This window comes from Dermacentor andersoni, chromosome 11 (assembly GCF_023375885.2).
Source record: "Dermacentor andersoni chromosome 11, qqDerAnde1_hic_scaffold, whole genome shotgun sequence".
Taxonomy (NCBI): domain Eukaryota; kingdom Metazoa; phylum Arthropoda; class Arachnida; order Ixodida; family Ixodidae; genus Dermacentor; species Dermacentor andersoni.
In genome coordinates this window covers 47393466-47420939 of record NC_092824.1, presented here as the reverse complement: position 1 = coordinate 47420939, position 27474 = coordinate 47393466, and the positions used below count along the sequence as shown (strand labels likewise).

Sequence of the window (27474 nt, the reverse complement as noted above, 5' to 3'; positions counted from 1 at the left end):
TTGCTCCTGCAGTCCGCACAGCGACATAGACTCCCAGTGTACACACACCATAACTGGTGCTCCCCGTTCATTTTTTCCTGCTGCAGCCATGGGCAAATTGTGCTTGTGGCCTACCTCGGCCATGATTTGCTCAAAACTGAGACCAGCATATGTGCTTACATGGTTCGAAGTGTATCAAGTTGATAGCCGTACGGGGGTAAATGCCTGCAAAAATGGCTGCCAAAGGTGATGCCCATGAAACGACTTGTCTATATTGAGACAAAGTGGGACACCAAATGTGAGCCACACATTAGTGGCCCTCGACAAAAAAGAAACATGCAGGTTGGAAAGGAGTTAATTAATGCTAAAATGCCGGATAGTCTATTTCGCTGTGTTGCTTGCGGCAGCAGATGTCTGCGTCACCTGATTGCTTCGCAATGGAAGTTGCTCATCTTCAGCGGCTACTGTCGTTTCAAACAGGTGCGACGCTCTGTCCAATCTGTTTGTACTGCTGTTTGTCGCTCGTTACCAGACCACCACATGCGACGAAGGCAAGCATTATGCCTGTAAGTAGGCGGCTGAATGTATCCTAAGAGACCCGTGTATGTGAATGCTCACTGTTGCCATATGGTTTGTAGCCAATGTATAATGTATTCTCTGAACACTATGTGGTGAATGATTGCCGTTTATTTTTGCTGTTATCTCACTTGGTTACGGTCGCCGTGTTATGCTCATCGGATGTGGCGGCCTGGTCAGTTGCACTGGAAAGCAGTTTCTCGAAGTAAGCATTTGCTCCTGCAATCTGCACAGCGACATAGACTCCCAATTTACACACTGTGATTCGTGCTCCCCGTTCACGTTCAGCCTTTCCTGCTGCAGCCATGGGCAAATTGTGCCTGTTGCCTTTCTCGGCCGCGACTAAGCACGAACGGAGACCGGCATACATGCTTGCATGGTCCGACGTGTGTGAAGTTGGGCGCAAGGGCCCGCAAAAGTGGCTGATGAAGGTGATCCCCACGAAAGCGACTTGTCCATATTGAGACAATGTGGGACACCAAGTGCGAGCCACACATTAGCGGCCCCCGAAAGAAAAGTAACGTGCAGGTTGGAAAGGAGTTAAGGCTAAAATGCCGGGTAGTCCATGTCGCTGTGTTGGCTGCGGCAGCAGATGCCTGGTTCACCCGATTGTTTCGCAGTGCAAGTTGCTCATCTTTAACGGCGACTGCCGCTGCAAACAGGCGGGACACTGACCAATCTGCATGAGCCGCTAGTTGTCGCTCGTTACTAGACCGCCATGTGTGACGACGACGGTGAGCCGTTTACGAGCTCGCGTCAAAGATTCCGGTGTATCTCGACATACAAATTTTATTTCTGCTATTGCACGAGAATGTACATACACTGCTTGTCTTCTGCCAATAAAGTCGCACGTTCTGTTCACTCACTTGTGGCTTGTTTGTATGGGCGTCAGTAGAGGCTCTTTGGTCTCCTGGCAATTAGAACGCACCGGCTACGCGGCAGCCGAGACGAGTACGGCGCGTACGAGCGGATACAAGCGTACACGACCGGCAAAAAGCGGCCATATTGAATAATGCTCTAAAAAAAAATGCGCATTTCCGCTTCCTGTTTTAGCAGCGTCATCTGGCGTCCACCTAGGTAAGTTCCATGCGCTACCGCTGCTTATTTTCGAACCACTGCGGAAGGTACAGTTTCCCTTCTCTAAAGTTGTTCTTTATTCTATGCTTTGGCGGCCGCTTAGCGCACTTTACAAATTGCGCCTTAACGTCTTTGTTCCCGTGCTGTAGCTGTGCAAGTCGATGTTCGGTTTATCGCGAGCTTCTCGTTTACGGTAGTCATCGAGTGCGTGTATGTTTGCTTGGTTGGTTGTAGCAGCATCGTGTATTTGATGCCTTCTGACTTGCTAGAGCTGCATCTGGGAGAAATTTGGAGCGTCCAACGAACAGGACGGCACCGCGCTCGTCCCCGCTGAAACAAGGTAAGCAGGAGTTATATAATTCTGGCTTCATTTTGCTTACGGCCCCGATTAAGCTGGGCTAGCTCGCAAGCGGTAGTTCCTTATCTTGTATAGCGGGTAATGGGTTTAGCCACCGCAACTCCAGTAAATGCCGCTCGCTACTCTTTGTAGGGCTACAGTGAACGGAGCCTTGTTGCTCGCGGTCATGAGTTAGGCCTTCCTTTTTGCAGCGGTAATGCGTAGCCTTCGGGGATTGGATCGCAAGCGCTGTCTGAAATTGTGCTGTGGTTGGAGTTAAGGTTTCTCCGACGTTCGCGGCGCACGCGCGCCGGTGGTGGTCGGTCACGTCAAGTTTGCCGCGCCAGGCGCGTATTGAGCCCCCTACAGTCAGTTTCGGCGCGGCATGGCGGCCGAGGTAGCGGCGGACAGCGGCGGCAGCGGCGGAGCGCATGCGCAGAACGTCAGTCGTGGCTTTGTGAAGCCGCGAGCTCCTTACAAATCCCGCGCCGGCAGCTGTGGAAGCGCGCGGAAAACCTCCGAACGCGCTACCAGTTGAGTGCCGCCGGATTGTAGTTTGGCGCTGTGGCCAACGTGACGTCGCGGAGCCGCGCGCGCGCGCTATGTTGAAGTATATCTGCGCCTTTTGGGTAACTGTAAAGCCACCCACGTACACTTGCGTACGCGCGCAAGTTCGCGATTATGCGCCTGCAGCGCCTAGCGAGGAACGGTGGTTTGCATCCACAAAGACGCGCGACAGCGCGCGCTCACTGCCTTCACTCACAGACGCCTTGGAAAACGCCATTTCGTACTTTGCCATTGACCGTGTTTCAAAATGCTTCGATATCTGTAAACGTAATTGTTATATTTTTAGAGCTGTTTGATCAGCACGAAAAGGACAGATTAAGCACTTTCTTGCATGATATAAATCTGCTTCACTGAGTTGAATGTACCGTGCTGTGGCTGCGCAGGCAGGCGCCTCGACGCGAGGTGGTCCAAGCGCGCGAAAACAGCTGTTCACCGAGATCGCGCCGCGTTTCGACGCGTACAAGCCGTGCCGCATTGTCTGCGTATACCTAAGCGCCCGGAAGCGAGCTCGCGCGCATCCGCGAGCATGCGTGTGGTCTGGGCCTAACGTCGCCTATATTCGCCGAAGGGCTATGAGGGGTAGTTCGTAGACTGCGAAGGACTGAACGAGTACGTTGGTAGCTTCATAATGGAGGCTTAGATCCATGAACGCGAACACTAAAGCGAAGGCGGCGAGCTGCGCCGTCGGATGAAGCACTTTGTAGCTATCGTTTTCCCATTCGCTCGGATCTCCAGCCACAGAGAATGTTGTTCGTCGCCCGCAAGTCCCCTGGAGATTAGCCAGATTCTCGATGGCCTTTTCCGGTTTGCCACTTAGCTCCGCCCATGAGTTCTGTCTTCGCCTCGGCTAGCGCGTCGCCAAGTGCTCATTAAGAACCTTTAGGTGGTCGCAATTTCTGGAGCCCTCTTTACTGCGTGCCCCATTGCCGATGTCGCTTTGGGACATCAAAACGCTATAAACCAAACCCAACTTCGGTATACTTCGAGTTTTAGGTAGCAAAGCATGCATAGTGAATGCTTATTGAGGCGGCCTGCAACAGTTACAGTTCTTTTAATGCGCTGTAAGGTACCAGCTTTCATCATGAATAGGTCATTTTATTACTGTGTGCTTTATAAATGCGCGGAGGTAAGTTCCGTCTCCGAGGGCAGTATATTTTGCTTGCGTGTGAGCACTGCGGCGCGTGTTCCATTGTAGATCGCGCAGTCGGTGCGTAGAAACGTTTTTCTTCAGGTGCCGAATTATGCAGGATCGCGTTCGCGCTCAGGCCAACAAAACTACATGAGTAAATTACTGGTTAATTTTAAGACTAGCACTCGATTATCGCATGGCAGCTGCTCGCACCACATGCACGCTAGCTTGCTTCAGGTACCGAAATTCGTGTTTACTAACTCCTTGTGTAGCCGCGAAAAATGCGTGAGTGAGCGAATGACGCATTCATTGCAGTAATGTGGACCGATCATCACGCGGCTTTCTGCACGTAGATATCGCTGGTATTTTATGTACCACTGGCGGAACTCCACAATGCAGCCTCAGCAAGAAGTACGATATCCAGCTGCAAGGGCAGCTGAAGTGCAACTGCATGGCTGTACAAACGGGCAGCTCCATCCGCAGTGTTAGTGTGATTGCACCCTAGCCTATACGCAGACAATTCCTAAGTGCTTGGCTAGTGGTGTATGCTCATTTGCATTGCCAGATCATGCCGTTTATTTCGCGCGTGGAACACTATTTTAAGTTGGCTATCAGTGGGCATCTCCTCAGCGTTCGGTCCTCAAAAGACGTTGTGTGGTGGGTTCGCTTTTACTGTTGTGCATCACAGTAATTGTGGATCATCTGACCATTTAGGTGCGCGCATCACATCCCAATCAAGTAATCGAGAGCATTGAGTTCGAGAAGCGGTTAATACAGGGCCACTGAGCATACGAATAGCTTTTAAATTTATTCTACAATAGTAAAGTTTACTCTCTCCAGTAGGCCCTTGGCCTTATAAGGACTGTGTGTTGCTACCATCACATGGAATAAAACTTGGCAAACTTAATTGTAATTTTTAGATGTGTCGGTTCTATATTGATCCTCGCTTTTTTCCTGCAGTGGGAGCTTTATCCAGGGCTACTACACATGCTCACTTAGTGGCCTCAACAAAGACTCGTTCTTTTTGGTTCGGAACCAGTCGAACATCACCGTGTGGTGCTCCAGGCTAACAGAAGCTCATTGCGATGACTTCACAAACTAGGTGAGCTGTTTTAAACATTTTATCCCTGGCGTTTCTTAGATGCCTGCTAAGCTTGTTTGCATCTTCAGATAATACATATAAGGAGTCAGGGTTCGAATCTATTTTGCTCTCAATGGCCACCTTTGACTATGAAGTTAATGAAGCTGAAGTGCTAGCTCTGAAATATTTTTTCCCAATGACTTTTAGTAGCACACAGTGCAAGTGTGTAATTCCTGTTGCGACTACTGCAGATAGTAAATGTGACAGTTTTACCTTCAGTGGTTCACTTCCTGCACTTGTGTACATATGAGTTGTAGATTATACAAGGTGTAACAACATTGCAGTAAGCCTATTCTGCTGTAGAAAAGCAAGAGTTGTGTATGTAGATTTTTCTGATCAAGCTGACCATATGTCAGCAGCAGCTAAAGATGTGTAATAAAACGTACAGTGCAGCGCTCTGCATGAGCTGTGCTTTGGAACATTTCCCATGACGCACAATGTGATGCTAATTTCTGTGGAATTTTAAATTCGTTGCTGTTACAGAGGTCGAGTCCACTCAAGTGCCCAGTAACGTGCAGAATGGCATACAAGTGCAGCATATGCCAAGCAGTTGCCAAAGCTTTGCCTCAGTTCTTGAAGCATGCATCACTGCACAAAAATGAAAGCAGCCTTCACATTCGCTGTCGTTTCTCTGACTGCTGCAGAGCGTTTCGTAAAGTGAGTTCCTTGAAGAGCCATATATTTAGATCTCACAAGCGTGATGGTATTCCGGCGGCTGTAGTAACTTGCAAGAGCGCATCACTGACCTGCACCATTGATACGTGTATACAGACATGCCGAGATGTCAAGTCCTTATTGAGTCACCTGAAAAGGCACGTCACTGAAGGGAAGAATGTGTCATGCCCGTTTGTTGGTTGTTTACGAATGTTTACAAACAAGTCGACATTTTCCTCCCATATTTCACGATGTCACAGGCATGCTTTTCAATCAGGTGTATGCGAGTCTCATTTAGAGGGCACCTCTGCAGTAAGGTGCACCGAAGCACAAGCTAATCTTGAAATGGAGAGTCATAGTGCTGGCTTGGAGACATGTGCAACTGAGGAACAATGGAGTGAGGAGTGCCACTCAGACGTTGATAGGAGCAAACAAGAGGTGGCTGAAGGTGTCATGCACCAAGATTCTGTATGTACTGATATTACAGAGGCTTTTGGACGTTTCTACCTGCGTCTCCTTTCCGAGAGTATCGTGCCCTCAAGAACAGTTCAAGTCATTTCTGAGGCAATTTGTGACCTCCATAGCAACAATCTTGACCACATGGCTGATGCATTAAGGAGAAAGATGAGAGATGCGGGCTTGAATGAAGATGTCATTGAGCTGGCTGTCAAAACTATGCTTGAGAGTGATGTTATTGTTGGCTTGCACAGCAACAGTGCAGCATTTCGGAGTACTTATTCTCGTAGGGAGTATTTTCAGGGCAAATTCAATTATGTGCAGCCAGTAGCTGTGCGTCTTGGAAAGAACAAAAAGAATCAAGATGCTCATTTTCATTATGTCCCAATAATTGAAACGATAAGATCGTTGCTAAGAGATAACTCTGTTCAAGATCAGTGTATGAATCTGGAAGTTCACGAAGCAGGTGTCTAAGGATTTCGCTGATGGGAATGTCCTTCAGTCGATACCACTGTTTCAGGATCACTCCACTGCTTTGCGTTTGATTCTTTTTCAAGATGCTTTCGAAGTGGTAAATCCTTTAGGTTCAGCGAAGAAGCACAAAATTCTAGCTGTGTATCTGCTGCTTGGAAACCTACGTTCTTGGAACAGAAGTCGTACCTGTGCAGTTCAATTAGTGTTGCGTTGTAAAGAAAGTGACGTTTTGTTCTTCGGACAGGACAAGGTGTTTGCTTCGTTGATTAATGACATCAAAAAGCTAGAAGCTGGCTGCATGTTGGTGGACAGCATTCCCACATACGGCACTGTGGTGGCAATTCTGGGCGACAATCTAGGCAGCCATAGTATTGGTGGATTCATGGAAAATTTCAGCACTGCCGAATACATCTGCAGATTTTGTTTAGTAAAGCGTGAAAACATGTTTGCGAAAACCAGTTTTGACAACAGTGAACTAAGAAATGAAGGGAACTACAAAGAGGCAGTGAAAAAACTCCAGAATGACTCTACCCTTGTTTCGTGCAAAGGCATTAAATTTGATGCTTTGTTTAATGGCCTAAAATACTTTCACGTTTGTGCTCCTGGGCTCCCTCCATGTTTAGCACATGACCTGTTTGAAGGTGTGGTATCATACGATCTTCCATTGATGCTACAATACTTCATAACGAAGCAGCGATGGTTGTCTGTTGAAGAACTGAATAAAAGGATTGTTTCATTCAAGTTCAATAGTGTGGACGTGAACGACCAGCCAGCTGAGGTTTTCAAGACATTTAAAAAGCTGAGTGGACATGCAATCCAGAACTGGAATATGCTTCGGTTTTTGCCCTGCTTTCTGTATGACAAGGTGTGCAGAAATGACCCTGTATGGGAGTTAGTGTTGATGCTCACTGAACTTGTTCAATTGGCATGCGCTCAAGCAATAAATATGCCCATGATAATGAGACTGAAAGATTTGATATAAGATCACATTGACCAAAGAACTGAGCTCTTTCCTGGTACTCCTCTGAAACCGAAGCACCATTACATGGTTCACTACCCCCATCTCATTACTCAGTTTGGACCACTTATTCGGTTATGGACTATGCGTTGTGAAAGCAAGCATGGCTATTTTCGCAAGTGCATAAGAAGTGCCCAGAACTTTAAGAACATCACGCTGACACTTGCTGAAAAACACCAGCTTCTTCAGGCATTCAGGGGGAGTAGCTGCCGTTTTGAAAGACTTGGTGATTGACTCCACATTTATATTTTGCCCTAGTTTGTTCAATATGGAAGTTCAGGAAGCCATCAAAACTTATGGAGTACTAGGAAAAGAATTGTATTGCACATACCAAATTGAATACAGGGGCATCAAGTACAGCAAAGACATGGTCGTGATCTTGAGTCGTGAAGAAAGTAGGCTGGTGTTTGGTCGGATCATTTTCATTTTATTGCTAGAGAACAAAGTCTTTTTTCTTGTTCGTGTCACTTGTTCTGTTTTGGAACCTATGATGATGGTGTATTTCTTGCCGGGCCCAGAATTTGGGACACTGAAGTGCATTTCCATTCACGACCTTCTAGATTACTATCCACTTGAGTCATATGATGTCGGCCATCCAAAAGTCACAGTCATTGCACTTAAGCATGCAGTTTTAGATTATTGTCAATTTTTTTTCAGCCCAGAGGACTTCATGTCACTTGTTCAGGGGTGGCTTCCAGCACTCAGCGAGGAGGACTTCATCACCATCAGTCGGAAACTTCAGGAGTTGGGAGTAAAATGTGCAGAACACTTCAGATATCTACAATAATCAGACAGACTTCTTAGCCCCTGTGCAAAGACGCATCCTGCTTGAGAAGTTTCAAACCATCAGTGCTGCTCCTGTCCCATCAAGGCAGGGTGGCAGTTGTGCTAAGGTGACTTCAGATGCCAACTCGCAGCTAGATGAATGGGCTGAGAAATTTTGCATCCCTTGGGAAATGTTCCCGCCAAGTTTACTTCAAGCATGCAAAGCACAAGAAAGGCCTACAAAAACCGATCTGAACCAGATGGTGAGAATGCTGAGTTCTCTAATCCTGCATAAGCATTCAGCGCCTGGCAGACGTAACCTGAGAATAATTGCAACAAAAGTTGTGTCAATGTACCCGTCATCATTTCAGGATTTTCTACAGGGTACAGTTGTTGGCACAGGAGTTGAGACATTGATGTGGAAGCTCGAGAACTGCGTCAATAACAAGAGACCAATTGCACATGCGCTGCCTGCAGAAATTGTTCATGACCTAGACTCCTTCCAGCCACGTCCACGATCTACCCGTGACTCCTATGGTTGCGTAGCATGGCAGCCAGAGTTACCAAGTGGAGAAAGTTTGTTGACACAACGAGAAAAGCAGCAACAGCTTCTTTCTGATTATGCTAAAATGCATCCCAACAAGCAGCCTGTCACTCCTTTAATGATTGAGACGTATGCATCACAAAGGCTGACCATTAACCACTCGGGGAGTGTGACAGAAGTAAAAAAGAACTGGCCATTTTTGCTTACTGAGGACTGCCTTCTTGAGCATTCCAAGGAGCTACTTGGTAGTGAGGTTTACCAAAGAATTGGTGCTAACATGGAAAGCGTTGGGCTGCGTGTATATCGTTATGCTTATAGTCAGATGAAGCGGCCGAAGGTGAAGAAATGTCTCGAAGAAATTGAACAAGCAAAGAGCCGTCTCAAGAGTGACACCAGAACATGCAGGTGCACTTGTTCTCCTCTTTGCCCTCTTTGACGAGGATGAAGAGCTCATCTACAAGACCGTTGAGGCAAGCTCAAAATTTTCTTTTCTGCTGCCATCTGGCAGAAAAGTGCTTGTGCATGCAGAATTCAGATGTGCATTGTATGTGTATAAAAAGTTCCACTCCATATCTGCATTCTTTTACTAGCAAAATGTTACATGTAGTTAGGGTGGTGGTTGTTACGTTTCGCCTACGACGCGCGGTATAGCCGGCGCGGATACAACGGACGCCGGGGCTTCGTTCAAAGCGGCGGACATTTTGGCCCGTTCGGAGCTGCCGCAAAGCCTCCCCGCCAAGCCCGTCCAGGCGTGTTTCAGTGCCGCGTGTCTTCGTGTGTGCGTGTGTGTGTGTGTGTGCCCACGCTTGTCAAAGCGCGGCAGCCGGGGAGAGGAGCTCCCCAAGTGTGAAGCGAGGAGGTCTGACCGGCGCCGGCTTGGCGGATGCGTCACTACACTCGTCTCAACGTGTCTCTCAGCCTGTCCGTGCCCGCTGTCACGTGGTCTCGTCACGAGGCCTTCCTCTTGCCCTCAACTCCGAGAGTATAAGAGCAGCTGCCCCCCGGACGCCAAGAGAGAGGCTCCGATTTCTTCCGTTGAGTTACGTGCTCTCCCGTCTCTCCACTTCGGTCGACCTGACCGCCCGCTCTTTTGCGATGTTAGAATAAACAAGTTGTTCTGTTACCAGTCGACTCATGCTTTGCCGGGACCTTCGGATGCTTCCAGTTGTGCCCCAGGCCGCCAGGCCAACGCTAACCTTGGGGCTTGCGACCCATTTGCAACAACGGGCGTCAGCGCTGAGATTACAACTGGTGGCAGCGGTGGGATCGCGACAACGGAGGCCAGCAGCGAAGATATGCGGTTGACTGTATGCTGAGCAGCACAACGACCATCCGGGAGCAGTGCAACGAGCCCTGTGTGATGACTGGTTGCCTGCAGCGGAACGACTGCGCTGAATTCTTGGCTGCGAGGTTTCGTGAGTGCGGGACTTTCTTCTACTGAGTTTTGCCAGGCTTTTGTTAGTGTCAGAAACAGAGCTGGTAATTGTGGTTGTCGTTGCTGCCGGGTTAGTTTGCGGCAAGACAATAGAAGGCAGTAGAGAAAGCAGCATTCAGAGCAGCCATGGATTTGAAGTCGTTGCGCAAACCGATATTGCTGGAGCTTGCAAGAGAGTTGGGTCTGGATGTCTCAGACAAACTCAGAAAACCAGAACTGCTAAGGGCTATTCTTGAGTTAGAGGCTGAGGATGACGAGCTGTCGGAATGCCTTGAGACCATTGAGGAGCGGGCGAAAAGACAGGAGCGCGAACTTAAAGAGCAAAAAGAAAGACATGAGCTCGAACTTAAAGAGCAAAAAGAGAGACAGGAGCGCGAACTTAGAGAGCAAAAAGAGAAACAGGAGCGCGAACGAAAAGAGCAGAAAGAAAAAGAAGAGCGCGAACACGCTTTGGAAATGAAGCGTCTCGAGGTAGAGATGGAACGCGCTCGCAATGGAAGTCAGGCACACGGTGCAGGAGAACGAGTATTGTTCAAAATGACTGACCTGATGCGGCCGTTTAAGCTTGGAGAGGACATTGGTTTGTTCCTGGTTAACTTTGAGCGAACGTGCGAGAAGCAGGGGTTCTCTCGGGAAACGTGGCCACAGCGCTTGCTCACTTTGTTACCTGGCGAGGCGGCCGACGTAGTCGCTCGCTTGAAGAGAGAGGAGGCAGAGGATTTCGACAAAGTGAAATCGAGTCTGCTAAAAAAGTACAGGCTGTCAGCGGAGGCTTTCCAACGGAAGTTTCGGGAAAACGAGAAAGGCAGAAGTGAGTCATATACAGAGTTTGCGTACAGGCTTATGTCAAACGTGCAAGAGTGGCTCAAAGAAGAGAAAGCGTTTGGTGACCACGAGAAAGTTCTGCAGTGTTTCGGGCTGGAACAGTTTTATAGTCGGTTACCTGAGAACGTGCGGTACTGGGTCTTGGATAGGCCAGACGTTAGTACGGTGGCTAGAGCCGCTGAGCTAGCCGAGGAGTTTGTGACGCGTCGGGCTCGCGGAGCTAAGGACGGTCAAAAGGGTGAATTTGGCTCCAAGTTTGAGAGGCCGAAGTTCACGCCCATGAGAGCAAAGGGGGACACACGTAGCGCGGATGCGAGTGAAAGCAGTCCGACCGAACGTAAGGAGACGGCGGCAGCCGAAGCCGAACGCAGAAAGCGGTTCGAGACGAGGCAAGCGCGCGTTTGTTATACGTGCCAGAAGCCGGGTCACTTTTCGGCGCAGTGTCCAGAAACAAAAACAAAAGTCGTGTTTTTGTCATTATGCAGCACTGACGAGAACATGAAGCTTCTCGAGCCTTACATGCGAGACCTCCTCGTGAACGGGAAAGAGTGCCGAGTGCTTCGCGATTCCGCAGCTACGATGGATGTAGTTCACCCCTCTTACGTAGAACCCGATATGTTCACGGGCGAGTGCGCATGGATCAAGCAAGCCGTGGAAGCTCATAGCGTGTGTCTGCCCGTAGTAAAAGTGCTTATTGAAGGACCTTTCGGAGCGCTTGAGACGGAGGCCGCAGTGTCATCTATGCTGCCCCCCCAGTACCCGTACCTATTTTCGCACAGGTCCGATCACCTCCTGCGCGAGAAGGGGCTTTTGTTTGGTGAGGCTAGCGTTCAGGCCTTACCCATATCAAAGGTTCGGGAGCTCGCTGCAAAGGTGGTAGTTGCGGGGCCGACGTTGTCGAACGATGAGAAAGGGTCAGAGGCGCAGCAAGCTGATATTCAGAGCACGCCCGAACTGAATAAAATTGAGCCTGTAGCGTTAAAGGCACCAGATACTGGAGAGGAAATTCCCGATGCGGGAAAGTTAGAAGAGCTATCTGCAGATTTGCTCATCGCGCCTACGTCAGACGGACTTAATAGGTTGCTAAAAGTCAGCCGGTCGGCTTTGATAGCCGAGCAAAAGGATGGCAGCCTAGAAAACATACGCTGCATTGTCAAGGAAGGTATCGCCAAGAAAAATGCTCGCTTTGTGGAAAGAGGTGGGATCCTGTACCGGAAGTATATTGACCGCAGGGGAGTGGAGTTCGATCAGCTGATCGTGCCTCAATGCTATCGTCAGGATCTGTTGCGCTTGTCGCATGGGGGTTCGTGGTCCGGACACCTAGGAGTTAAGAAAACTAAGGACCGTCTCTTGCAAGAGTACTATTGGCCAGGGTGTTTTCGGGACGCAGACCACTTTGTGAAGACATGTGACACCTGTCAGCGGGTGGGCAAACCAGGGGACAAATCGAGGGTGCCGTTGAAGTTGGTACCTATCATTACGGAGCCTTTTAGACGGCTCGTTATTGATACAGTGGGACCTCTGCCGGTAACAGCCACGGGGTACAGACACATTTTGACTGTGATCTGCCCAGCGACAAAGTTCCCTGAAGCAGTGCCGCTTAAAGAACTCAGCTCAGTTGAGATAGTCAATGCACTATTGTCCATATTTGCGCGAGTTGGTTTTCCTGCGGAAATCCAATCAGATCAGGGCACAGTGTTTACTAGCGCTTTGACGACAGCCTTTCTCGAAAGGTGCGGGGTAAAGCTGTTACACAGCTCAGTGCACCACCCCCAGTCGAATTCCGTTGAGAAGCTCCACTCCGTCATGAAGCGCGTGTTGAGAGCATTGTGTTTTGAACATCAAACTGACTGGGAGCTGTGTCTGCCTGGGGTAATGTTTGCATTACGGACCGCGCCGCATGCGGCTACGGGGTTTTCGCCAGCTGAGCTGGTGTACGGTCGCTCGCTGCGATCTCCGCTTCGCATGCTTCGAGAATCGTGGGAAGGCAGGGGCGACGACCCAGTCGTGGTGGAGTACGTGCTTAGGCTCCTCGAACGCTTAAGAAGGGCACAGGAGTTGTCAGGTGAAGCAATGGCAAAGGCCCAGCAGAGGGCCAAGGTTTATTATGATCGGACAGCCAGGGCCCGTCGTTTTGAGGTGGGCGATGAGGTCATGATATTGCGCACGTCGCTAAAGAACAAACTCGACGTGCAGTGGGAGGGCCCAGCACGGATTGTTCAAAAACTGTCGGACATTAACTGCGTGGTGAGTCTGCCAGGAAAGCGGAAAGCACAGCAAGTTTACCATTGTAATCTGCTCAAACCCTATAAACAACGGGAAGCAGTGGTGTGCATGATGGTAAACGTTCCCGAAGAGCTTCCGGTCGAGCTTCCGGGACTAGGCTCAGTGACGAACAGGAAAGACACCGATCAAGTCATTAGTGACTTAATCAGTAAAGCATCGCTGTCGCCTGAGCAGAAAACCGAACTACACCAGCTCTTACAAGAGTTTCAAGGTCTGTTCTCTGAGAGGCCTGGTAGGACTTCTGTCCTTACTCTTGACATAGAACTTACCTCCCCAGAGCCAGTACGATCCAAGGCGTACCGGGTGTCAGCCCGCCAGAGCGATATTATGGCGGCTGAGGTAAAGAAAATGCTACAGCTCGGTGTTATTGAGGCGGGTGAGAGTGATTATACCTCCCCTTTGATTTCAGTTGAGGTACCGGGCAAGGAACCTCGTCCTTGCGTCGACTACCGCAGGCTTAATTCCATCACTAAGGATCAAATTTATCCGATCCCTAACATCGAGGAGCGCCTTGAGAAAGTTAGTAGCGCTCAGTTTATTTCCACCCTAGATCTTGTCAGGCGTTATTGGCAGGTTCCACTTACAGAAGAGGCTAGTAGGTATGCGGCGTTCATTTCACCCATGTGGACATTCCGTCCTAAAGTTTTGAGTTTTGGTTTGAAGAACGCGCCATACTGCTTTTCAAGCCTCATGGATAAAGTGTTGCGGGGACAGCAAGAATTCGCTTTACCGTATTTAGACGACGTAGCGATATTCTCCGCATCCTGGTCTGAGCATATGGCACACTTGCGGGCAGTGCTAACCCGCCTGCGCGAAGCGGGCTTGACAGTCAAGGCTCCCAAGTGCCAGTTAGCACAGGCCGAGGTTGTCTACCTCGGTCACGTGATTGGTCGGGGTCGTCGCCGCCCCTCTGAAATAAAGGTGGCCGCTGTGCGAGACTTCCCGCAACCGCGCACGAAGACCGATATTCGGTCGTTCTTAGGTGTCGCCGGCTACTATCAGAGGTACATCCCCAGGTACTCTGATATCGCGGCATCCCCTGACGGATGCTCTAAGAAAGACAGAGCCGCAAACAGTCGTCTGGGACGAGACAAAGGAAAGAGCTTTTAGCGCCCTAACAAGCCAGCCTGTGCTACGATCGCACGACTACACAAAAGGGTTCTTTGTTCAGTGCGATGCTAGTGAGCGAGGCATGGGCGTTGTACTGTGCCAACGGGAAAATGGAGAAGTAGAACACCCCGTCCTGTATGCTAGTCGTAAGCTGACCAGTCGTGAGGAGGCGTACAGCGCCACCGAGAAAGAGTGTGCGTGTCTCGTGTGGGCCGTTCAGAAATTGTCATGCTACCTAGCCGGCTCGAGGTTTATCATTGAGACGGATCACTGCCCTCTCCAATGGCTGCTGACCATCTCTTCCAAAAATGGCCGCCTCCTGCGCTGGAGCCTCGCTTTGCAACAATATTCCTTTGAGGTGCGTCACAAAAAGGGGAGTCTCAACGGTAACGCCGATGGCTTAAGTCGAAGCCCCTAACGTGGGAATCAGCCTCAAAATTGTTTGTTACTGATGTTTTTCTTCCTGAGGCAGGATTTTTAACATATTGCTTTTGTGTAGTGTTTCAAAGTGATGATGTGCTTTCTAGTGCAATTTTCCGATTTGTGGACGCGTTCTGAGTGCTGCTAAACTACTGTAAGGAACTAGGCAGTAGTATAAAAGGGGAAAGAGCCTGGCAGGGCTTAGTGAGGGTTGTGCCGTGCTTGCTGACTGAGTGGTTGAGTTTCGGCGTAGTTCTAACGCTTGCCGGGAACGAGAACAAAAATGTCAGCTCTCCCGAAGTCACTTAGCAGTGTCCTGTGTGAACCTGAACGAGAGAACGAGGCCTTCTCTGTGCACTGCGCTCAAGAAACGCCGAAGGACGACCGACTTCGGTTATGAGCATCATCAAGCTACATCCCTCCGGACAGCGGATGCAGTGCCCTGACCATCGGGATCTCCTTCCCCCGGCGGGGCGGTCTGTTACGTTTCGCCTACGACGCGCGGTATAGCCGGCGCGGATACAACGGACGCCCGGGCTTCGTTCAAAGCGGCGGACATTTTGGCCCGTTCGGAGCTGCCGTAAAGCCTCCCCGCCAAGCGTGTCCAGGCGTGTTTCAGTGCCACGTGTCTTCGTGTGTGCGTGTGTGTGTGTGTGCCTACGCTTGTCAAAGCGCGGCAGCCGGGGAGAGGAGCTCCCCAAGTGTGAAGCGAGGAGGTCTGACCGGCGCCGGCTTGGCGGATGCGTCACTACACTCGTCTCAACGTGTCTCTGAGCCTGTCCGTGCCCGCCGTCACGTGGTCTCGTCACGAGGCCTTCCTCCTGCCCTCAACTCCGAGAGTATAAGAGCAGCTGCCCCCCGGACGCCAAGAGAGAGGCTCCGATTTCTTCCGTTGAGTTATGTGCTCTCCCGTCTCTCCACTTCGGTCGACCTGACCGCCCGCTCTTTTGCGATGTTAGAATAAACAAGTTGTTCTGTTACCAGTCGACTCATGCTTTGCCGGGACCTTCGGATGCTTCTAGTTGTGCCCCACGCCGCCAGGCCAACGCCACCCTTGGGGCTTGCGACCCATTTGCAACAACGGGCGTCAGCGCTGAGATTACAACATGGTATTTAAAATCTGCTGTCATAATTTTTTTCAGTCTTGAGCTTTGCAGATTTTGTTTATTCATGCTAGAGTGCTCTGAAAGATACTCTGGGAGGAGGTATCAGGAAAAATACAGCGGAATGGCACTAATGTATAAATAGTGTTAAGAACTATTCACGCAGTATCGTTCAACGCCTCGTCCTACAGAATATTAGCCTTGGGCATTGTAAGCAAAAATCACGAGCATGCCTGTGGCAGGGCACTAATGATTGGTTGGTGGATTGTGTTGTGAGACGGTGTGAAATGGCAGTTGGCAGGAGCAGTCAGCTCATCTAACTTCATTGAGATGGGAGGTCGAAATGGAAATGGTACTCTATGGTACCTTCGGTTCCCTGTTGAGACACACTACTCCTAAGGCACATCCGTACGGCTTGGTTAAAGTGGAGCTTCATAGCTTTGTTAGTCTCACAAAATGTGGTAGCTTATGACTGTATGCTAATGAGTATGTGGGATATATAGCGGCACAAATTAGATTATATAGTGAGTAGAAAAGTGCATGTCACCTATGCGAAAAGGGTCCGCAGACGGGAGCCGTTAACACAGTCTCGTTATATCCTTTAGGGCATAGCCTAGGTGTGCCCCAAATTTTAGTGGCGATGAAGGTTATATGAAAAATATCTCTTTAGTCTGCCTTAGTAACAAATATGTTTGTGGCTGCAACCAGTAAACGTTTCTGTATGGTTTAAAGACGTCCAGCTGATTTCGTGTCAATGTAATTGTGCAGCTAATAACACAATCTGTCTTTAGAACTGTTTTGGCTTTTGGATGTGGTTTATCCTGTCATTTTTGTAATATGACGGATGGCCTGCAATAAAGGAGTAATTTCTCTTTAGCATGCACGCAAGAACGACAACCCAGCTACGCAGGAAAGCTGTGCAGCTTTCACACAAACTTTGCATTTGAATAAAAATTCTTCCCGGTCGCATATTTGAACCCAGAACCTTGATGGATTTGCCTAAACATCAGTCTCTCTCATGACCTGTAGCTTTGTTCTTTGGGTACTTGTCAGGTGCAGCCGAGGGATCAGCTGCTACGTCCAAATATCTGCTTTTCTTGTCCATGGTTGAACAAAATTTTGAAATGAGTGTGAAAAGGCAATTGCTTTGCACAGAGTATGATCGTGTACATTCCGCAGGCGTTGACACAATTTCATCTCTATTTCATGCAGCAATATATCAGTTTTTGAATGCCTTCCCTCTATCTTGCTTTTGCAGGAGACCGCCCATGACGATGACTTGGGAGACATGCCATTGACGCCCATAATATGTATGAAAGGTTAGATTTTGGGATCATTGACCATCTCACGATGTACTAATATTCCTTTGTTCTATTTTTTCTAGGACCAGGTCTCTTTGAGGCAGAAATGTTCACTGTCTGTGTGGATGGTGTCGCTATCTTGACTACTCAGCGGGCTGCAGCTTTCAAAGCCATGTTTCTCTTATACTTTGTTCTTAACATCGAGTGTCCACCTGAAGTAGCTTTAACATTGGAGTTTGTGCAGAGGTGAGGTCTTGTTTTCTTTATCTTTCCTGATATGTGTTGGTATTCACCTCTTGCATTTCTTACTTTCCCACATATTTTCTGGAAACATTGCTGGTGGGCTGTTTTAAAATTACTGCTTTTATGCCATTACAGAAGGTGGGGAAGAACTTTTTAGAAAAAGTTGTGATTGCTAGCAATTGTAAAGCAGACAGTTCAGAGAGGTGCTGGAAATATCTTTATTACTGTTACTGCAGTACCTTGCTATAACATATATCAGAAAAGAGCTATATAAGTACAATTTCATAGATGAAAACTCGAATTTCATACATCGAATAAAAGTCTTGAAACTAAAATTTCCCAAAAACCAAAGTTGGAAGTGCTTGAATATGAAAGTAAAAACGAATATACAAGATGTGGTATATTTTCTCTTGAATAATTTTGAGACAGAAGCAGTTGGCAGGCTTTCCACAACTTTAGTGCTTTCTCGCACCTTTATTCGCCACTAGGTTCTGTGCCCAGTGCTCGTTCCACTTAAGGGAACATTCATGAAAATGTTGAAACACACATTTGCTTTGCATTTACTGCAAGAAAAAGTATGCGCCTAGATTTTCTACCGTTCCTAGCACAGCTTGTAGTTTTTGTTTGTAAATTTTTTTGTGGCTCATAGAGTGGGTGTTCTGTAGACGATGGTGGAGGAGTGCGAGCTTGCTGGGCAGCAAAAAATAACAGTTGGTGTAACTGACTGGTGGAAGCCGGCAGCCGACATGGCCGGGCCCTGATTGGCTGTAGGGTTGTGCGACATCACGAGACCAAATGATCTGTTCATATTGGTAGGAGCTGCTAATTCGGGCTTCCAATTTGAGGTGGGAAGATAAAGAGGATCGAGCCCTCCAGGGCCTTTGCATCCCGAGTTGGACAGGTTATCCTTAGGCAACACATTCACGATTGCATGGTTTGGTTAAGGTGGGACTTTTATGTCCACATCAGGCAGTCTTGCATAATCTGGTAGCTTGCGACTTCATGGTAGTGGGTATGTGCGAGATAAGAGGTGCAAAGGGAGGATCAGGAGGGGATCCATTATTGAGGATCCACCAGGGCAGCCGGCAGACGGGAACCTTTAACGCTGTCACGTCATACCCTTTAACGCGGAGCTTAAGTGTACCCCATACTTTTCTGTGTTGGGTGACCTTTTGCATATTGAGGTAGCCTACGACTGTATGCTAATGAGTATCTGAGGTAATAGAGGCACAAATTAAAAATTAATGAATAAGTGAGTCGCAAAGTACATGTACGCAAATGACGTTCTACAAGAGGATGCGGCAAACTGGGGCCATTGACCTGTCGCATCATACCCTTAAATGCGGACTTAAGTGTCCCCCGCTTATTTCGTTGAAATGCCCGCTTTTATTCTGAAAGCAGATAGAAGAATCCAGCACTGATTTTAACTTACAAACGAGGTCACAGGGGGAGGGAAAATTTGTTATGCTGTCCAGTGACTTGTGGCTTCTTTCATACATGTTCTGAAACAAGTCGATTATTTCCAACTTTGTGCACTCGTGAAAAAAGCAAGCCAGTTGTTGCACCTCGCTTTCCACTAGTGAGGATTTCTTGGGGGATTTTATTTTTGTTAACATTGTAGCCAGTCAGTTTGACAAATTTTCTTGATTTGTCCAGTCAGTACTTCGAATAGCATCTAAGCTGTGGTAGTACCCGTTATTTGCCCGGTGGTATTCTTGGTACATTAATCCCACCTTTTTCTTTTTTTTGTTTCTTTAAGGGCAATCGCAGGAATCAACCCAGAAAGAAGCACAAAGGCACGACGAACGTCGAAGAAGCAGTATTGTTTGTCGCCAAAAGTGGCTGCCTTGGCGAATGCCCTGGATCAATGCAAGTTCTAAGCTTGAGTTTGAGTTCTAAATAAAGAGTAAAATTTGGAATGTCAAGCTGTTGCCTTTAACTTCGCCTGTGAATATAAATCACTCTTGTTATGCTGCTAGCACCATGCATGCGAAGTTAGTGCTGCCCGCGGCTTCTATGCAGATGATGGCACATAAACAGCAAGTATCTAAGTGTAAAAATATCTACTGAGTTTAGGAGAGAACAGAGCCCATTTTTCTTAAATATGGTAATACAGTTTCATTATACAGGGTTAAACCATGTTTCCGCAAAATGACAAGCAGTATATGAACAGAAAAATTGTCATTGCAAAATAACGTTTAACACTGTAAATGCAAGGCAGAGAAAATTTGTGTAGAATGATAGAAAAGCATTAACAGAAAAATTGTGTGCGATTACAAAATAGCCTGTTATTTGAAACCGTTCTAAGGCGAGAAAATTTCTGTAGGATAACAGAAAAAGCATTAACAGAAAAATTGTGTGCAAGAACAGAAAGCCTCTTACTTTAAGAAGATATCAGAAACAAAATATCTCTGTAGAAGTACAGAAAAGCAATAACAGACAATAGATGCGAAATTCCTGGGAAATGGAAAACAGAAAACATACAAGAACAGAACTGTTATGTCACTAAATTTGCCATGCATTTTCTGTTTTTCTCACAAAAATTGTTTTACAGTGAAGAGTACCGAAAATAATTTTAAACAATGTTGGGCGTCAGAGAAAGAAAAGCGCCATGAAGTTGTCAGTGCATTAAAGCGCGAAACCGCGCACCACGGCCGAGCTTATTTTCGCTAACCGAGTCACAGCGCCAGCCGCGCCCACTGCGCTCGAAAGGTAGCCCAAAAAGTAATGAAATTAGTTTCAATAATGTTGGCAGTCAGAGAAAGCGCCAAAACTTGTCGCAGTAAAATTCAGTACACGCGAAACTGCGTCACAGCACCCTGTGCCACTAGCGTGCCCAAAAACTACCGAAATTAGTTAAAATAATATTGGGGCTTATAGGAAGCGTCGCAAACATCTCCCAGTACGATTCTTTAATTCAAATTAACTGCTCCACGACGGCCACGCTGTTTTTCGTTAGCTGCGTCACAAGTCTAGCCTAGGTGCCGGGCAGTAAGCCTAATTGCTTGAAGTGCGTCGCAGACTGTCGAACAAAGTTTCTCACCTTGCCGTAGTCCAATAGCGCAGTAGTGCAGTGCTGCCATGTCGAAGTTCCCAAAGAACGCAATAATTCGCCGGGAGGCCACCAAACCAGGCTAAATCCCAAAATATAAAAACAGGTAGACGGGTGCCCGAACAGTCCAACGCTCAGATGCGCGGCCGGTCTCTCTCGCTTCGGCGGTGTGTCTGACGAATGACGCAGACATCTGGCTCGTAATTCGCCGGTTCGCCTGTCGCTAGGCAACGGAAGTAAGCCGCAAAGTTTAATTTAATTTATACGCAGATATTTTTAATTTTTCCGGGAAAGAATAAAAAAAAATAAAACAATTTCTGTTAATCTCATTTCACATTCTTCCTTTTTTTCGATGCTCGCGGCCCCAATTCGACGATGTTAATACTATAGCGTGATGTGTTTCCTGTTTCCGATTTTCGCCGAGTGTGCGCTCTTGTTCAATCCCTTTCTCTATGGTTACACCCTTTGGCTTGCCCCTTCTGCCACACAACAATAATCGTTATCTGCCTTGATGCGTTTCCTTTCTTTAACGCTGCAATCCCGGTACTTTCCAGTAACGAACGGCACGCGCGTTATCAGCATAGAACAGTTTACACCCTTTGGAGTGCCCCTTCTGATAACGCGCGCGCCGTTCGTTACTGGAAAGAGCCGGGCTCGCAGCGTTAAAGAAAGGAAACGCACCAAGGCAGATAACGATTATTGTTGTGTGGCAGAAGGGGCACGCCAAAGGGTGTAACTTTGCCTAAGAGGGTAGGTCACATGACAGCACTCCTGCAGCAGTATATAAGTTTCCCTTGTCATAAAATAGTGCATCAATGAGCTCATGCGCCAGCACGGTTACGTCATTAGGAACCAAGTTTCATCAAGCGGGTCCCCCGCCATATACTGCAAGACTTGCGGATGTAAACCAGTCTTTGATATCTGCAACATCACAGGATGGAGTTACAATGTACCGACAAGCGAGATCGTTGCGGGTGATGCCATATAAAAATGCGACAAGGCGTGCGTGATCCATGTCATTGCCAGGCAAGGAACATGGCTTTTTAAGGCGCTGTCTACGTGTTTAGAGAAATTTAGTCGTGCTTCTTGTAATATTTTTGTTTAGATTACTTATTCACGTGTGCTATGAGCGGGCTGTATAATGCCCAATAGGATCATGGAATAAAACCAGTTGGAGGTCAAGGCTCACTCTGTCACCTGTCTGTCCTTTTTTATTCATACTCAAACTGAGTTGCGCTAAAGCAAGACAAGAAAATGATATGCCAAGTCCACCACTCAACAATGCTTGTATCGGAAAACACTTGCGATTGCGTTGAAAAGATTGGAAACGATTTATATGATGGGAGACTCGCTGCAAAGAAAAAAAATCGTCGACTATGTTAGCAACGATAAGGTAATCCCAGTACCACTTTATTGCGTTATTCCAGAGGAGATAACCAGCCTAAAGGGGTAGTTGTTTACAATAATATGTTTCTGCTCAGAACCATGTGGATTTTCGGCCGTAGTCAATATTATGCCGCTTGGCACGGCCTTATGCGTGATCATAATAATAGGAAAATATAAATGAAATAAATTTTCAACATCTTCTTGGACTACTTAAAGAGAGCGGTATCTAATGAGTTCTGCAGTATTCAACAGCAACTAATTGTTGTTTCGAACACAATTTTGAACTGTTCATTGTTCTTAAAAAAATACTCTGCACCTATGTGGTTGCTGCAGAATTTTGGAAGAGTGGTGAGAGCGATGTCAAAAAGAAACGAGAACGCAAAAAATTTTACTTTCACGGTGCATTTTTAATTGTTATTTTCGCACATTAGGTCGCTGAAGCCTCATATTTACCGCCTTGTATATGTTATTTTCTGGCACTATATGGATTTCCTGTGTATTTACATGAAAAGCAATCACAGCCTAACGCAATTTGACGTGAGAAAAAAAGTTAGTTTGTCTGTGCTGTACATGCGCTATGAGTAAAACCGCACATAATAAGGCAACAATTAGTTCACCAGACAGACGACAAATCAGATACAACAGATAGAGAACAATTTAGTTTCTATAGCGGGGAAGAATGCCCAAATTTCCGCCATTTTAATGTAGCCGAATAAAGCAATAAAATGACATGTTCCATTTGACTGCATGATTGCACATGAGCGTTAGCCTTGCAGGCCAGCAATTTCTTCATAATGAAAAAATTGCCTGAAGGCTTAGCTTGGTTAAGCCTGGAAGATTGCGAAAGCAATATTCTTGGCTGCGCCTTGGTTCGGCTGATAGTGTGGACATGGTTGCCCTTTGTTAAACTTATGGCTATACATCATCCGACATAGAGCAAGGCAGCGCGCCGACCACTACGAGGAGCCGAGCTGTAGCTCCATTTATTCTCCTAGCGTGACGTCATACCAGCGAGCGCCCTCTCTCGGTAGCGCAGCAGCAGCGGCGCGCAAGGCTTGGCGTCCACCATCGATGCCGCGAGCTGGGGCCCCGTCTCTCGGTCTGGCGTGACGTCACAACAGCGAGCGCCCTCACTCGGTAGCGCCGCAGCAGCGGCGCGCAAGGCTTCCCTTCCACCATAGATGCCGCGATCTGGGGCCCCATCTCTCGGTCTGGCGTGACGTCACACGGTCACGTGACGCGCAGCTGTGTAAGGAGGCGCCACGACCACCGATGGGCCGAAAGTGCGAGCAGTAGTGCTTTCGCAATAAAAAAGCTTCTAATAACCGTGCATTGTGGTTTTTCTGGAAGCCAACATACCGGTGTATTGATATTTACATTTCAGCAAAGATTATTGGGTTTAGTTCCATCGCTCTACATCGCTTTGATTTTAGGACATTCACTGGTAGCATGGAATGGCTAGCAGTGGTACCCGCTGCTGGCCATTCCATTTTACTATTGCATGGTTACCCGTGCTTTTGGTTTGTATTGTTACGCGTAGAAGAGAAGTTTAAATATACTTCCAGGTATTTACAGCGCGTTAACTGGCATGAAATTTTGACGACAGTCCGTGCGATATCAGCGAGCACCGCTGTCTTCTGGCTGCGCTTGTCGACACTATTGCCGCACAGCTAGTTGAAACATCTTGTGCGGTCGTTCATATCACAGTTCGAAGCACGGACGTGATGATCAAAGCAGTCACTTTTCATTTTCTTTATTTAGCAGCAACTTTAGCGGAAAACTTGGTGCACTGAAATCTGCCTCTTGCAAATATTCTTCAACTTGTTTTAATATATCGCCGTTCCCAAAGAGTAAGCAGGCGTCGTGCCGATCTCGGTAGCAGTTGCCAGTCTCACCACTCCCTATTTCTTCCCTGTCTGTAGTGTACGTGCGTGTGCATATCGAAGAACAATTTGCGCGGGTTAGCTTAGTCATAAAATGATTATTTCCTTCGATGTTAGAGGCTAACTAGCTAGAGGGGAGGGACGAAAAAAAGCTGCTTCGCGCAGCTTGACCTCCCGGCACCCGTCGATCACATGGCAGTATCTTCACAATAACCAAAGTCACCAAGAAGTAGAGCTAGTTTGTGCACACTTAAGGGTTAATGCGCCAAACTAAACCAGTTTTGGCCGGGCCTGAATCTTTCGAGGCAGGGGCGGGTAAAGGCAAACTTTTAAATCAGCGGGCGGGCCAACGCATGACATTTTCTCGTCCGCGCCGGGCCATGGCCTGAAAAAAAAAACGGCCCGTGTAGTGTTCTATGCGTAGTCCTGTATTACTCATAACCTCGAGCAATCAATAGGACAAAACATGCGTATTGTGACAGTTCACTTGACTCGTACTCGACGAACGAATCATCTCTTTTACGATTACCACGAGTCTGTGTACGAGGACACCCTTCGTAGGTCTCACGTGTGTGCCTCTAATGAGAAAAGAAAATAAAGTGTGTCAATTTTATTTGCGTTTAGGCGTTATTAGGCAGTTCTTTTTCAATCGTGCTTGGCACGTGATGTAGGTTAAACGAAATTAGTTTGGGGGGCATTTTGGAACTGCAGAACTACCAAGTCATTGTCCAGCAGTGTTTGGCTCATTGATCCCCAAGTGGTGGTTCCGTTTGCTTTAGATTCGTGTTATAATGCTTCAGCAGTGTGCTTTAACCGTTTCGAATAATTTCAACATTGCGTGCAAACCACGTTGGCTTTCGTTACTATCATGAAGGATGGACATGTCCGTCAATGCAGACCGTCGGTTGAATAATTGCGGTCTAAGCGTACGCTTAAAGGGACCCTGAAACGCTTTTGACGATTTCCTACAAACGTACTGAGTCGTTAGAGTAGGTCCTTCTGATCATTAATTGACACATCTAAGTGCTCCGCGTAAAGCGTGTAATTTATTATAAGGTTTCAAAAATGCACATCGCTGCCGATCGCAGCGCACTGCTCGGCGGAATTTTAAGCCGTCCCTACCCATATGACCGAAATCACCCATATGACGTCAGTGGGGCGAGCTTTCCGATTGGCTGATCAGGCCGCGTGATCGATAATTTTTCCAACTTTATGGTAAACAAATGATCTTCGTAATAGTTGGAATGTCAGTTAATTTGTTTTTATAAAAGGAAAGTAACATAAAGAGAATGCACAAGGACACTTTTTCAGTACACCCAAGCACTTCCGGCAAACAGCAATGGTCGTCTGCTTGTATACAACGTACCCCGTTTTGAAGAGAGCTCCGCGGTCAGAGTCGGTCTCAGTCTTTTCGCGAGCACTATGATTCGACTTTGTTGCCTTGTGGACTGCAAAAGTAGCGACTGGCAATATGTCAAGCTGTGACATCACGTCCATCTGCAAGGCAGCGTACAAGCGAACTGGCTGCTGCGCATCGGACTGCTGCTATCCGATCGGCGCCAGGATTTGCGCGTTTGTGGCCGTCACTTTACACCGGAAGATTACTAACGCAATAGCGTTTCGCGAGTCCGGTATTAGGGCAAACGCAAGCGCAAGGGGACAGGGTCTGACCGCTTGACTGTGCCGTAACGGGATGAGCCATGAGATGAGCAGAAGGGCAAATGTGAATGGTCTGCACGGTGCAGCCACCTGGTGGCATAGAGCTCAACCATACACAATAGCAGCAACGAAGTGTATTCTTCTTTGCTGCTGGTGTGTATTTTTCGCAGGAGTGTAATCATCAACACGTTGTTTTTAGAAATATTTAAAATGTTTTACACTTGGTTAGAGCAATATTAGCGCTTTGTTTGGCTGTTTAAGCGCTGCGCCAACAAGTGTCTGGAACGTGCAGACCGATCAGGCCGCTCACGTACGTCTACGCAAAAGTTCCTTCATCAGCTTGAGTTTATGCCTCCAGTCATTTGCCGAAATGATCAGCTTGCCTGTGGTTACCGGAATACCGGACACGTTCGGCGCTACGACAGATTGCTCGCAACGCACGCTGCTTCGATAGCTCCGCTTGGGGTCGACGGCCAAGCGGCAAGCGGAGAGGTTTCGCGCGGGCGGGGGCGGGCTCCAAAACAACCGGAAGTGGACGATGTGACGTCGCATCGTGACGCCGAACCAGTGAAGGCGGAGCTTAGTCCCGCTCGCTCGGCGAACGAGTTGAGGAGGAAAAGCATGGCTAGGGAGGAGGGTAACTTCTAATCGCTTGTAGCTCCAGTAATACGTAACGCTTCACTTAAATTCTGGTGCGAATGTCCTACTTAAGCTGTACCCTACGCGTCTACCAAATTTGTCCGAACCGTATCAGGGGCCCTTTAACAAGCAGCCGCACAGGAAATCAACACTTCTCCTCCCACCGCACGAGTTAGGGCTTATGGCTCTCGTTGAGCCCGTGGGTTTGATCCCAAAGGCAGCGGTCACGCTTCCATGAGGGCTAAATGCAAATACAAACCCCGAATATTAACGCACGTGCACAAGGAAGTAAAGAAAACAGAACACAGGTCGCAGAAAAAAAATCACGGCAAATCACTGCGCAGCATCCTGGGAAGATAGGTAAAACAGAAGGTGGCACGCACTCAACATCGGCACGAGCATTCTGTAACAACTTCTGAGTGTAGTACTATTCCGTGTCATGTAAGGTTAGTTATTCCTGGCTGATGCATGCGTGTTTATTAATGAAAAACACGTCTGCTGGTTAGTTGACGCGTTGTCTGGTCCTTGCTTTTCTTTTATGCGAAGCATATTGATAGAGCTCAACCCAGCTCCTCAGGCGCGGCGGTGTCGCCTTCAATGACCTTTAGTGACCCCATGCCATACCACGTGACACCGTGACGTCACGACAGAGGAGAAACGGGGCTCCAACTCGCGGCGTCGCCTTCAAGGCTGACCACGTGACACCGCGACGTCACGACAGAGGAGAAACGGGGCTCCAACTCGCGGCGTCGCGGCGGTATATAAGCAGCTGCGCTTGTTTCTAGGTGGCTTTGGCTCAACTCTTGCAAGATGGGCTGGGTGGGAATCGAACCAGGGTCTCCGGAGTGTGAGACGGAGACGCTACCACTGACCCACGAGTACGATGCTTCAAAGCGGCACAAAAGCGCCTCTCGTGAATGCGGTGTTGCCTTAGAAACGAGCTGTTTCTAAGGCTCAGAAACGCTTGCTCAGGCGCACATTTCGTTGCCGCGCCGAACGCTGCGTTGCTCGACGCTCACCGCGTCCAATGCGGGGCGCGTAGTCGCTGCGCCGTAGCCCATTGTCTTACACCCCTTGGCGGGTCGACGGGAACGCTGTCGCGTTTCACTCTTGAAGGCGAAGCAGAGTAACGCTTGAGTTGTTTCTTCTACTAGCCGCACCAAATATAGCCAAGCAACAGCAGTTCACCAGGCTAAACAGTGGTTCAACAACTAAAATAAAGGCTAGTATGCTTCGCATCCTGGGCTTAACCTTAGCTTAACCTAAGCCACAGCCATTTTTTTGCTTTTGCGGCGAATATTTATATATTTATTTTTTATTTATTACATATTTATTTGCAAATCATTGTGTTAAGTAAAATTTATTCCGAACGATCTTCACAAGCCTCCATTGAATATGTGCCACGTGCAATTTCA

At 47.9% G+C, this 27474-nt stretch overlaps 1 long non-coding RNA gene and 1 pseudogene across 1 annotated transcript; both read left to right on the top strand.

The window, feature by feature from the left end:
* Nucleotides 1-1759: 1759 nt before the first annotated feature.
* Nucleotides 1760-6376, top strand: LOC140214213 (uncharacterized). The gene is made up of 3 exons (XR_011891134.1): nucleotides 1760-1972; nucleotides 4626-4767; nucleotides 5290-6376. It is a non-coding gene; the product is annotated as an uncharacterized lncRNA (long non-coding RNA).
* Nucleotides 6377-8207: 1831 nt separating this feature from the next.
* Nucleotides 8208-19365, top strand: LOC126517399 (uncharacterized; annotated as a pseudogene).
* Nucleotides 19366-27474: the final 8109 nt, after the last annotated feature.